General features: G+C 41.2%; 1 long non-coding RNA gene across 6 annotated transcripts in view; it reads right to left on the reverse strand.

Moving 5' to 3' along the window:
* LOC119804589 overlaps positions 1-12,595 on the reverse strand; it is a 65,245-nt gene that overhangs the window by 15,849 nt on the left and 36,801 nt on the right. The window lies entirely within an intron of this gene.

Here is a 12,595-nt window from a genome sequence, read left to right on the forward strand (position 1 = left end):
GGGGTGTCTTTAATTGTTTCCCTCCCTTAGCAGCTTGCATAGTAATTTCTAGAACAGTGGAAAGCCAGACCTCAGGATAAAGGCTTTCAGGTCACAATCAACTCAAGTCATCTGAGTCATGTATCCTAAGTGTCTTTAGCAATAGGGGCCTACTCTAAAACTCTGAGAGGCAACCAAGGGCTACATTGATAATCTACATTATTTTGGGAGTCCCTTGGACTACTCTGGTCAACCATTTGAAAGGTTTCTTATGCTTGGCACTGGGGTATTTGTTAGTCTGTGGTTCTTGTGGAGAGCAAAATAGTTTAACTTTCTGTAATACACACACACACACTTACATATATTCTTGTGCATTTTAGGTAATTATAAAATCTTATGATTTGAGACTGTATCAAACAACCTTATTCGCTGAAGTGAAGCTTCGTGCTGGAGCCCTGCCCCCATCTTCTCTAGCCTTGCATGCGACCTCACTTGAAAACATCCCACCCTATCCTTCCAATCCTTTAGGTCCATGACCAACCCTTCCTTTCCTGTAAGTCCATCACCAACCCTTCCACAATTGACCTCTGTACAGTGTTTATGACATCCATACTGGGTTTCATAGAAATCTAACTTTCTAGCTGGGTATAATGGTGTATCACTGTAATCCCAACACTGGAGAGATGGAAGCATGAGGAGTGCAAGTTCAAGACCAGCCTGGACTACATAGTGGGACCTTGCCACCACCCTCACCACCTCCACACACAAAATTAAAATCTTGGTATGATGGTACACAACTATCATCTCAGGAAATGTTTGGAGGTAGAAATTGGGAAGGAGAAGGGGGGATTAAGACTTCAGGTCTACTCATGATACACAGCAAGATTTTGTCTCAGCAAAACACACAAAACAAATCCAACTTGTTAGGCTATGCCTCAATGCTAGCAAGCCCCAACTATGTTGTTCTCATGGCTCCATGTCTCTGGATCTAATCCTTAGCTGCCATAGGAAGCACTCAGGTCCTCTATTGGTATAAATTACTACTATGAAAATGTTCTTTCTTTCCTGTGTGGCCTGAGACCATACCTGTAAAGAAAACCTGTCTCTCCTGTCTCATTCCTGGAGGGACCTAGATTTCAGAATTTCCACATCTGTCACCTCTCTCTTATGTACTTTCCCTCCCCAAGTTCTCCTAGTTCCAGAATCCATAAGGACTCAGAAGAGAGGCAGGATAAAGATAACACTACTGATATCCACCCTGTAGACAAGGATTTAAAGAAGAAAGCTTGGGTGAGGGTAAAGCTTGACAATGCGTCCCTAATTTCCTCTCCACTCCAGAATTCCAAATGACCCAGGCACCTATACTAATTTAAATGTATCCCTGCTTTGCTTTTCAGAGGACCCAATTTCCATGTTCCTATTCTGATGCTGATACCCTAGAGTGTACTCCATCCACATCAGCAACCTCTATCCATACTCACAGACAATAACAACCAACATTCCCTATAGTATCTTGGGACAAACATGACAAGCTTTTTAATATTACATTTAAATTTATTCAGTGTGTGCATATATGCAGGAACTTGCTGTGTGTGTGTGTGTGTGTGTGTGTGTGTGTGTGTGTGTGAGACAAATTGCAGGAATCACTCTCCATGCATGTCCTAGGGACCACATTCAGGTCCTCAGACTTGGTAGCAAGTGCCTTTATCCACTCAGCCACCTTGCCATTCCCAAACATGAAATTTTAAAATTATACTAATTTGAATCACTGTCAATGAAGAAACCCAAACAACAACATCCAGAATTCAATAAAGCATTTGAGTCTATACTCAGCTTAATTTACATCTTCAGTAATTTTTTAAAAAAATAAAGTAAAAATAAATAAACTGCATTTTCAGTATTGTATAGCAATACGAGGGCGAGGGGGACGGCTGAATGCACTTGACTCCAGGCCTGGAAACCTGAATTTGATAACTGGTACCCATGTAGCTAAGAGAAAACCAACTCCCAAAAGTTGTCCTTGGGCATCCACACACATGTATCATAACATACATGTACATAAGTGTGCATGTACACACACAAATACATGTATAAAAACTATACAACAAACAAGTCTTACTTTTTAAATTTTATTCTTTTTGTAAGTTCTTTGAGAATTCTGTATCACGTATTTTGATAATAACCACTTCTATTCCCCCACCTCCTCCCAGATCCTCTCCCTTTAGCTACCCATCCAACTGTATGTCCTCCTGCTTTAAAACCCATTGTCTTAGTTAGGGTTTCTAGTGCTGTGAAGAGACACCATGACCACAGCAACTTCTTATGAAGGAAAACATTTAATTAGGCTAGCTTACAGTATCATCATGAGATGGCAAACATGGTGGCATGCGGTCAGGCATGGTGCTGAGAGGGCTACATCTCGATCTGCAGGCAACAGGAAATGAACTGTCTACCACACACTGGGCATAGCTTGAGCAAAGGAGACCTCAAGGCCCATCCATCACACAGCGACACACTTTCTCCTATAAGGCCACACCTACTCTAACAAAGCCCTGCATCCTAATAGTAGGGACCATTTTCTTTCAAACCACACAGCCATCAAATCCAATTTATCCTGCCCATATATTCTTAGATGTGTGGCCTTCCGTTGGAGCCTGGTTGACCTACTAGAGGTCATACCGGTAAAGAAAACTATCTCTCTCTCTCTCTCTCTCTCTCCCCCTCCCTCCCTCCCTCCCTCCCTCCCTCCGCCCCCTCTCTCTCAGGTGCTATCAATTGCCAATAGCTTCTCAGCCAGCAGGGCTGAATTGCGCTTGCAGAATTCTTGTGTAGAACTGTCTCACTCTGTCCATAAATCACAATTTCCTTGTAGTTATTCACCACCTCTGGTCTTACAGTATTTTTGATCTTTCTTCTGCAGTGATCCCCTAGCCTTGGGTGGAGGCTGGTGGTACTTAGGTTTCATTTAGAGCTGAACATTCTGCAGTCTATTTTCTGCACTGTGACCAGTTGTGCATCTTCTACAAGTAAATTTCTGGGATGAGGGTTGAGAGATAAACTAATGTATGGGCATACCAATAAATCATTAGGAATCTGCTTAATACTATTTCTCATTAGTGGAATAACACTAGTAGCTTCGCCCCTGGGCCTGAGACCTGCATAGTCACAGGTTCTCAGCCTTGATAATGGTGCTAGATATGGGCTTCAATTTGTGGAGCAGACCTCAAATCCAATCAGGAAGTAGTTGATTATTACTTCAATACTTGTGCCTCTCTCGAGCAAGTGAGATGTCTTGCTAGGCAAGGAATTATACAATAACTTGCAGGGTTCACATCTTTGTGAAGTTTGGTGATTGTTTTTCTCTTCCAATAGGAAGCATGGCATCTTCCAGCACTATGAAAGCTAGGCAGTATAGTTAAAGCTTCCAAGAGAAGACTAGCAAATTGATTTCTCCATGTTCTTTGACTCAAGTCTATGGCGTCTTCATCAATAGGGACTTACCATCCAGTCCTGGAAGGTAACCAAGAGAATTGGCAATATCCTAACATGTTTGGGAGTCTATGGGACCTCATTAGACAGAAACTCTAAAATAAGTAACTGGCATTTTTATTTGCTAGCCTGTAGTGTTTAGATAGGGGGTTGTCACCCCATTACAAGGTAACTCTGTTTTAAGCATATGTGTGTGTGTGTGTGTGTGTGTGTATGCATACACACACACATATATATGTGATACCTTCTACAGCAGTGGTTTTTCATATGACCTTTTCCAAGGCTCTTTACATTATCTCTATCCATATTTCTTCCTCTACCCTGTCTTCCCTGACCCCACTTTAAACATCCCTGTTTGTTTATTCCCATTTAACCACTTAATCATTGAGCTCATCTCCCTTGAAAGCCACTGCTCCCAACTTATGTCCCCTTACTAATTTTCTAATCTTTATGGGTATTGCAAATGAGGTAGACATATCTAAAGACTCAATACTAACATCTACAAAGGAGAGAAAATGCAGTATTTGTCTTTCTGGGGCTGGGCTACCTAACTAAGAATGATTGTTTCCCCAACACCCCTTATCGCCACCCCACCCCCACCCCCACCCCCAAGATCCCAGTTTTTGCCTGGCAATCTAGTCTACTTCCAATATCCAGGAGGATAACTATATGGTTTTCTTTGGGTTCACCTTCTTAGTTAGCTTCCTTAGGAGGGCTGACTGAGAAGCCAAGGATAATGGCACTGAGTTTTGATCCTACTGCATGTACTGGCTTTGGGGGAGCCTAGTCTGTTTAGATGTGCACCTTCCTGGACCTGGATGGAGAAGGGAGGACCTTGGACTTCCCACAGGGCAGAGAACCCTGACTGCTCCTTGGACTGGAGAGGAAGGGGGAGGGGAGGGGGGAGGCGGAGGGAAATGGGAGGTGGGGAAGGAAATGGGAGGTGGGGAGGGAAATGGGAGGTGGGGAAGGAAATGGGAGGTGGGGAGGGAAATGGGAGGTGGGGAGGAGGCGGAAATTTTTAATAATAATAATAATAAAATAAAGAAAAAACACATAAAAAAGAATGACTGTTTCCAGCTCCATCCATTCACCTGCAGATTTCATGATTTCTTTAAACAGTTGACTAAAGTCCATTATGTAAAAGTACTCCATTTTCATCATCCGCTCACTGATTGATAACTACCAAGGCTGTTTCCATATCCTAACTCTTGTGACTAGAGCAGCAATGAACATGAATGAGGACGTGTCTCTGTGGCAGAATAGAGTCCTCTGGATATGTGACCAAGAGTGGCACAGCTGGATCATGTGGCCGATCTATTTCTATCTTTAGGGGGAGGCTCCACACTGATTTCCATAGTGACTGTACAAATTTGCATTCCCACCAGCAACGAATAAGTATTTCTCCCTTTCTCATACCCATACCAACATTTACTGTAAATAAAAAATTAACAATGGGGGTTGGAGAGATGGCTCAGTGGTTAAGAGCATTGCCTGTTCTTCCAAAGGTCCTGAGTTCAATTCCCGGCAACCACATGGTGGCTCACAACCATCTGTAATGAGGTCTGGTGCCCTCTTCTGGCCTGCAGGCATACATGCAGACAGAATATTGTATACATAATTAATAAAAATTAACAATGCTAATTTGAGTAAGATGAAATCTCAAAGTGGTTTTATGTACATTTCCCTAATGGTTAAGGGCATTGAACATTTTTGAAATACACCTACTTGTATTTCATCTTTTGAGAACTCTGTTTAGTTCATGCCCCATTTTGAAACTGGGTTGTTGTTTGAGTCCTTTGTATATTCTAGACACTAACTTTCTGTCAGACAAATAATTGGTAAACATTTTTCCCATGCTGCATGCTACCTCTTTGTTAGGATGACAGGAAGTGTCTCACTATGAAGTTCTGACAGTCATGGGACTGGATATGTGGACCATGTTGGCCTCAAACTCATAGGGATCCACCTGACTATTCAGTCTATAATAAATTATGATACACAAGTTTGATGCTACATGCTGTGTAGACTTTTCTTGGGAAGATGACACACATACAAGTTTATTCCCCTCAGAAAGGGAGCCTATGACAGACCAAAGTAATGATTATACCGAAGTCCAGTTTGGTGAACCAAAGAATTTTTATTGGGATACTAACTGTCCTAGTTAGGCCTACAATTGCTGGAAAGCGATACCATGACCATGGAAACTCTCATAAAGGAAAATATTTAATGCGGTGGCTTACAGTTTCAGAGGTTTGGTCCATCACCCTCATGGAGGGAAACATGGTGGCATGCAGGCAGGCATGGTGCTGGCAAAGGAGCCAAGCGTTCTACATCTTGATCCAAAGGAAAACAGGAAATAAACTGAGTGTCACACTGAGTGCAACTTAAACAAAGGAGACCTCAAAGACTGCTTCCACAGTGACACACTTCCTCCAAAAGGCCACACCCACTCCAACAAGGTCACACCTCCTAATACTGCTACTCCCTATGAGTTTATGGGGACCAATTACATTCAAACCACCACACTAACCATAGAAGGGATGACTCAAAGGCAGCTACATCACTGAAAATCCCACCCCAACATAGGCAATGACTCAAGAAAGCTGCATCTGTGTATAGATTTATATATTCTGTTTTATAAATTGTTTTCTATAAGCCTACCTCGAGCACAGAGGGGACAAAGTGAGTCATACCAGCTAAGTGACACATCTTCTGTGAGGAAATGTGATAAAAGCCATCATCCCTCAAAGGAGATATATAAAACAAATCCTCTCCCTGACTCTACAGAGGAATGTAAACACACACACACACACACACACACACACACACACCATGGGGGGGGGGGTGAAGAATGGTTTAGTAGTTAAGAGCATTTGTTGTTCTTATAGCGGATCGAGTTTGGTCTCCAGTACTCACATGATATGTATAATTCCAGTTCTAAGGGATCCCCCTTCTTCTGACATCCACCACATGAGGCATGTACATGGCGCACACATACAGACACGCAGGTCAAAACCCATACATATAAAATAAATCAATGTGAAAAAAGAGGAGGAAGGAGTGACAGCAAAACAGCAGACCTCTAAGTTTTTGTTCACCAGAAAAACTGTTTAAAGCAATTCTGTGGGATCTCTGGAAAACAATGTATGTATGTTATGCAGCAATGGAGCGATGAAGAAAAAGGAGTCTTCAAACAGAGAGAAAGTTTTGTATGCCTTTCAACTCAGACTTGCCCATTTATCCCGAGGAGTGCCAGCAGGCATAACATTGAGCAGTGGCATCCTGGTTTCCAGTACTGATCATCAGAGAAGCAGTAGCAGAGAGACCTTCCCTAATTCGAGAAGTCACTCCGTGTATATGTCATGCTATTGGAATATTAGTACTTAGGAGGTTCAGGAACGAGGACAGCCACCTTGTCTAAAAAATAAAGATAAAGAAAAACTAAACAAGAAAATCAATGTGTTAAAATTCAAAATTTGTATAGGTAAAAGGGGACAATAAGAAAAGCAATTCTGAACATGTTAAGTGGCTGAGCCTTGAAGGCATTGTGTTGAGGGGAAATATCATCTGCTTCCATAGACAGGAGGGAGGTGTGTGCAGTGGTCATCTGCACACAGTCAGAAAGCACAAAGGTGGCTGCCAGAGACTGGGAAACTATCAACTTAGGGGCATACATTTTCAATTGGGAGACAGACTGGATGGCTGCAACAGTCGCAATGTACATATCAAAGTGGCTAAAAGGCAAAGATTTTACTTACTATGTTTTATCATAGTAATAAAAAGAAGTAGCAATATCTGCATAAAATTCCATAAGATTGGCAAGGGATTTTTCCAAAAATCTAAATCTAATGTGGGTATTGTGATATTCCATGTTCTTTGGAAATTTCTATTTAATTGCATTTAGCTCCTACACTGTGCAGTAGTATTTAATGTTATTTATCCAATCAGAATATCAGGGTCTCTGTACATTGTGTTGCCCTTGGAGCCTTAGCCTTATTAAGTGTTCATTAACTTTTATTGCATTATAGACTGTTTTTATAATTTCTAATTGCCGTGAAAATAGACAAATTAAGCTGGGTATGGTGACATACACCTTTAATTCAGCATTTGGGAGGCAGAAGCGGAGGCAAATGGCTCTCTATGACTTCGAAGTTAGCCCTGTTTACACAGCAAGTTTCAGGCAAAGCAAGACTACATACATTCCCTGGATTCTGTCCCCCAAGACTACTTCCCAAGGCCCATCCCATCCCAGTTTGTCACTGGCTCCACTGCTGGGCCCTGACCCTAACCCAGTGGTCTTCTGCTACTCAGGGGTAGGCCACACCAGTCAGAACAGAACTGGTGAGTGAACTGGCAAAACTACCCCATTCCCTAGATCCTGTATCCCAAGGCCTTTCCCACGGTCCACTTCATCCCCTCTCAACGCTGTTGTCCCTCCCTCCCCCCTCCCAGCTGGTCTCTGCCCTCAACCCCAGGGAACTTCTGCTACTCAAGTACAAGGTGTACCAGTCAGAACAGGTATAAACCACACCAACTTGATCAGGCCACAGCTGTTAGGTGTAGGCTACACTAATCAGGAGAACAGAGACTCCCTGTACCAAAGGATTAACGAAGCACAAGAGGGACAACAGACAACTTGGACAGAGACTCCCAACTAGACCAGAATCAGGCCGGACACCAGAAACCCAGTCCACAAAGATGAGAAAACCAAAGAGGAAACAGAATCCAAGGAAAAAACACCCACCCAAAAAAGACAAACTTAGAAATCAGTGTAAAACTAATCAACAACAGCCAAGGCAAAATGGCATCACCAGAGTCCAGCTATCCTACAACAGCAAAACCTGAACATTCCAATGCAGCTGAAACACAAGAAAATGACCTTAAAACCAACTTCATGACGTTTCTTAAAGAGGAAATGAAAGACTCCCTTAAAGAAATCAAGGAAAAGACAAAAACTGAAGGAATTCAGGAAATGAAAAATCTGTAAGTGAATGGGAAGGGATGATGGAGGACTCTCATGGGCTAATAAAGAAACTGCCTGGCCCATTTGATTGGCCAGCCCTTAGGTGGGAGGAGTAGACAGAACAGAATGCTGGGAAGGGAAGTTAATAAATCACCATGCCTCTGCTCTCTGAGCCAGACTGCTGTGCTTCTTCTCAGGGAGAAAGATGCAATGAAGCTCCGACCCAAGATGGACGTAGGCTGAATCTTTCCTGGTAAGACACCACTCGTGGTGTTACACAGATTATTAGATATGGGTTAGTCAAGATGTGAGTAATAGGCCAGGCAGTGTTTAAAAGAATACAGTTTGTGTGTTGTTATTTTGGGTGTAAAGCTAACCATGTGGGAGCCAGGCAGGATGAAAAGCAGGCCTGCCCGCTGCTCCACACTACAAAGGGATGGAAGAGAGAATCTTAGGTGTTGAAGATACAATAGAAGAAACAGATTCATCAAAGAAAATATTAAATCAGAAAAATTCCAAACACAAAACATCCAGAAAATCTGGAACACCATGAAAAGACCAAACCTAAGAATAATAGGAACGGAAAGAGAAGGATCTCAGCACAAAAACGCTGAAAATATACTCAACAAAATCACAGAAGAAAATTTTCCTAACCTTAAAGGACAGCATGACTATAAAGGTACAAAAAGCATACAGAACACCAGATAGATTGTTTGTGCTGGAGGCCTATATCCAGACAGGTCCATTGATCTGGGATAGATGGATGAAGTTAGTGCAACAAAGAAACTGTGACTATCTGTTATAAACAAGTGGCCCTGGATAGCTTGGCTCATATTTATTTGTACAATTTCAATGGTTTGCAGGAAGAGCTTTACAATCAGATTTGGTCCTTTAAGTTTCTGAAAATGGCTACAATAATTTCCAGTTTGTATCTCTGGTTTTTTCTCATCCTGTCTCACAACTTTCCCAGCTGTAACCATTACCTATTTGATCCATAACTCTAATGGAGACATACCAGGTTTTTCCATTTATCCAAAGCAACATAACTTGGCAATTTGCTCTTAAAAGTTGGCACTGTTTATCCCTTGTTCTCATGTTCATCTCTCTTAAGTTCTAGGGGGTACTGGCACAGCTATGAGAGAACTGTGTGTTTCTATGACTCTGCTTCATTCCCTGTCTCTAGACTGTTCCCATTAACTCCTGATATCATCTATTTATTAGCATTTTTCCAAGACTCTTGTGGTTAAAATCTTTTTATCCAAAACAGTTATGCAAATATGCAATGAACTTTTGTGACTCTTTCAGTTAGTCACAGGGTATGTTGGAAAGGCAACACTCTGTTCTTGAGAAGCCTGATTTCATGGTCACACCTGACACATCAAAGGCTTTAGGGGCTGAATCAGGCCCACTCTTTATTTTTTAACAGCCTTCCCTGTGGCGCGCCCAGAGGAGAATCTTCAGGGGGTAGTTTTCCTTTCGTAATAGCTATTTCATCTGTAACTCTGAGAAACTGAAATTAGAGGCAGCCAGCAATATGACTTTGATAGCAAAAGGAGAGCACATAGCAATACGCTCCTGGGGGCATTAACAGAATTATGCAGTGAACTGTCCATAGGCTTTGCCAAATGGGTCAGGGTGTCTCCAGTCTCTTGCCATAAGGAGAGCTTGTTCATGTTATTCTCAGGTCTTGTTCCTTGACGAAGTCACATTGGATCAGAAAAGAAAATTCCAGAGTAACTTAATCAAAACACTAAAGATGCAAAACAAAGAAAGAATATTAAAAGCTGCAAGGAAAGAAGGCTTAGTAACATATAAAAGCAGACATATTAGAATTACACCTGACTTCTCAACAGAGACTCTGAAAGCCAGAAAGTCCTGGACTGATCTCTTGCAGACTCCAAGAAACCACAGATACCAGCCCAGGCTACTATACCCAGCAAAACTGTCAATCATCATAGATGGAGGAAAAAAAGATATTTCATGACAAAGTCGGTAGTTGGAATTTTCTTTGGGCTGCCAGTCAACTCCCAAATAAAGACATAGACACTTATTATTAATTAAGCTTGGTTGGCCTTAGCTAAGGCATGCCACACTAGCTCTTTTAACTTCATTTAACCTATTTCTCTTCATCTATGTTTTGTCTTGGGACTTTTTACCTTTCTTTCATTCTGTATGTCCTACTTTCCTGCTTCATTCTTGTCTGGCTGGCTGGACCTTGGAATCTCCCTGGTGTCTTTTTTCTTCTTCTTCTTCTTCCCCTGAGCCTAAAATTCTTTCTCCTACTTACTCTCTTTGCCTAGAAATCCTCCTCCTGTCTAGAAATTTGCCTGTCAATACCTCCTCCTCTATTGGTATTGGCCATTCAGCTTTTTTATTAGACCTATCAGGTTCCTTAGACAGGCAAGGTAAGAAATAAATAAATTAAAGACTTCTAAATTTAAATTAACGAAACTGAAGGCACAGAGTCCCCAAACCTTGAAAGCAGTGCGAAGAGGAATGCTCATAGCACTAAATGCATAGATAAAGAAAGTGGAGAATGGTGCTGGCATAACTGGATATCAACATGTAGAAGAATGAAAATAGATTCATATCTATCACCATGCACAAAACTCAAGTTCAAATGGATCAAAGACCTCAACATAAAGCCAGCCACACTGAACCTCATAAAAGAGAAAGTGGGAAGTACACTTGAACACATTGGCACAAGGAATCACTTCCTAAATATTAACCCAGTAACACACACACATTGAGAGAAACAGTTAATAAATGGGACCTCCTGAAACAGAAAAACTTCTGTAAAGCAAAGGACATGGTCAACAAGACAAAACGACAGCCTACAGAATGGGAAAAGATTTTCACCAACCCCACATCAGACAGAGGGCTGATCTCCAAAATATATAAAGAACTCAAGAAATTGGTCATCAAAAGAACACATAATCCAATAAAAATGGGGTACAGACCTAAACAGATAATTCCCAACAGAGGAATCTAAAACAGCTGAAAGACACTTAAGGAAATGTTCAACATCCTTAGCCATCAGAGAAATGCAAATCAAAACAACTCTGAGATTCCATCTTATACGTGTAAGAATGGCCAAGATCAAAAACACTGATGACAACTTATGCTGGAGAAGTTGTTGGGGAAAAGGGAACACTTCTGTATTGCTGGTGGGAATGCAATCTGGTACAACCCCTTTGGATCTCAGCGTGGCAATTTCTTAGAAAATTAGAAAACAACCTTCCTCAAGACTCAGTAATAACACTTTGGGGTATATATCCAAAGGATGCTCTGCTCAACTATTTTCAAAGCAGTTTTGTCATAGCCAGAACCTGGAAACAACCTAAATGCCTCTCAACTGAAGAATGGATAAGGAAAATGTGGTACATTTACACAATGGAGTATTACACAGCAGAAAAAAATGACATCTTGAAATTTGTGGGTAAATGGATGGATCTAGAAAACATCATATTGAGTGAGATAACCGAGACCCAGAAAGGTAAGTATCATATGTACTCACTCATAAGTGGCTTTTAGACATAACACAAAAGAAACCAACCTACAAACCACAATCCCAGAGAACCTAGACAACAATGAGGACCTTAAGAGAGACATACATTGTTCTAATGTACATGGGAAATAGAAAAAGACAAGATCTCCTGAGTAAATTAGGAGCATGGGGACCTTGGGGGAGGGTAAGAGAAGGGATAGAAAGGGAGGGTAGTGGAGAAAAATGTACAGCTCAATAAAAACAATTCAAAAAAAGAAAGTGAAGAAATCTCAAACTAGTGACTTAATAGCACATCTGAAAGCTCTAGAACAAAAAGAAGCAGACTCACCCAGGAGGAGATGACAGGAAATAATCAAATTGATGGCTGAAATTAATAAAATATAAACAAAGAAAACAAAACAAAGAATCAATGAAACAAAGAGCTGGTTCTTTGAGAAAAATCAACAAGATAAACAAACCCTTATTCAAACTAATCAAAAGGGAGAGAGAGAATTTCCAAATTAACAAAATCAGAAATAAAAAGGGGGACATAACAAAAGACACAGAGGAAATCCACAGAATCATTAAGGCATATTACAAAAATTTTGGGTACTCTGCAAAATTGGAAAATGTAAAAGAAATGGATAATTTTCTGGATAGGTAGAACATACAAA

Source organism: Arvicola amphibius, chromosome X (genome assembly GCF_903992535.2).
Source record: "Arvicola amphibius chromosome X, mArvAmp1.2, whole genome shotgun sequence".
NCBI lineage: Eukaryota > Metazoa > Chordata > Mammalia > Rodentia > Cricetidae > Arvicola > Arvicola amphibius.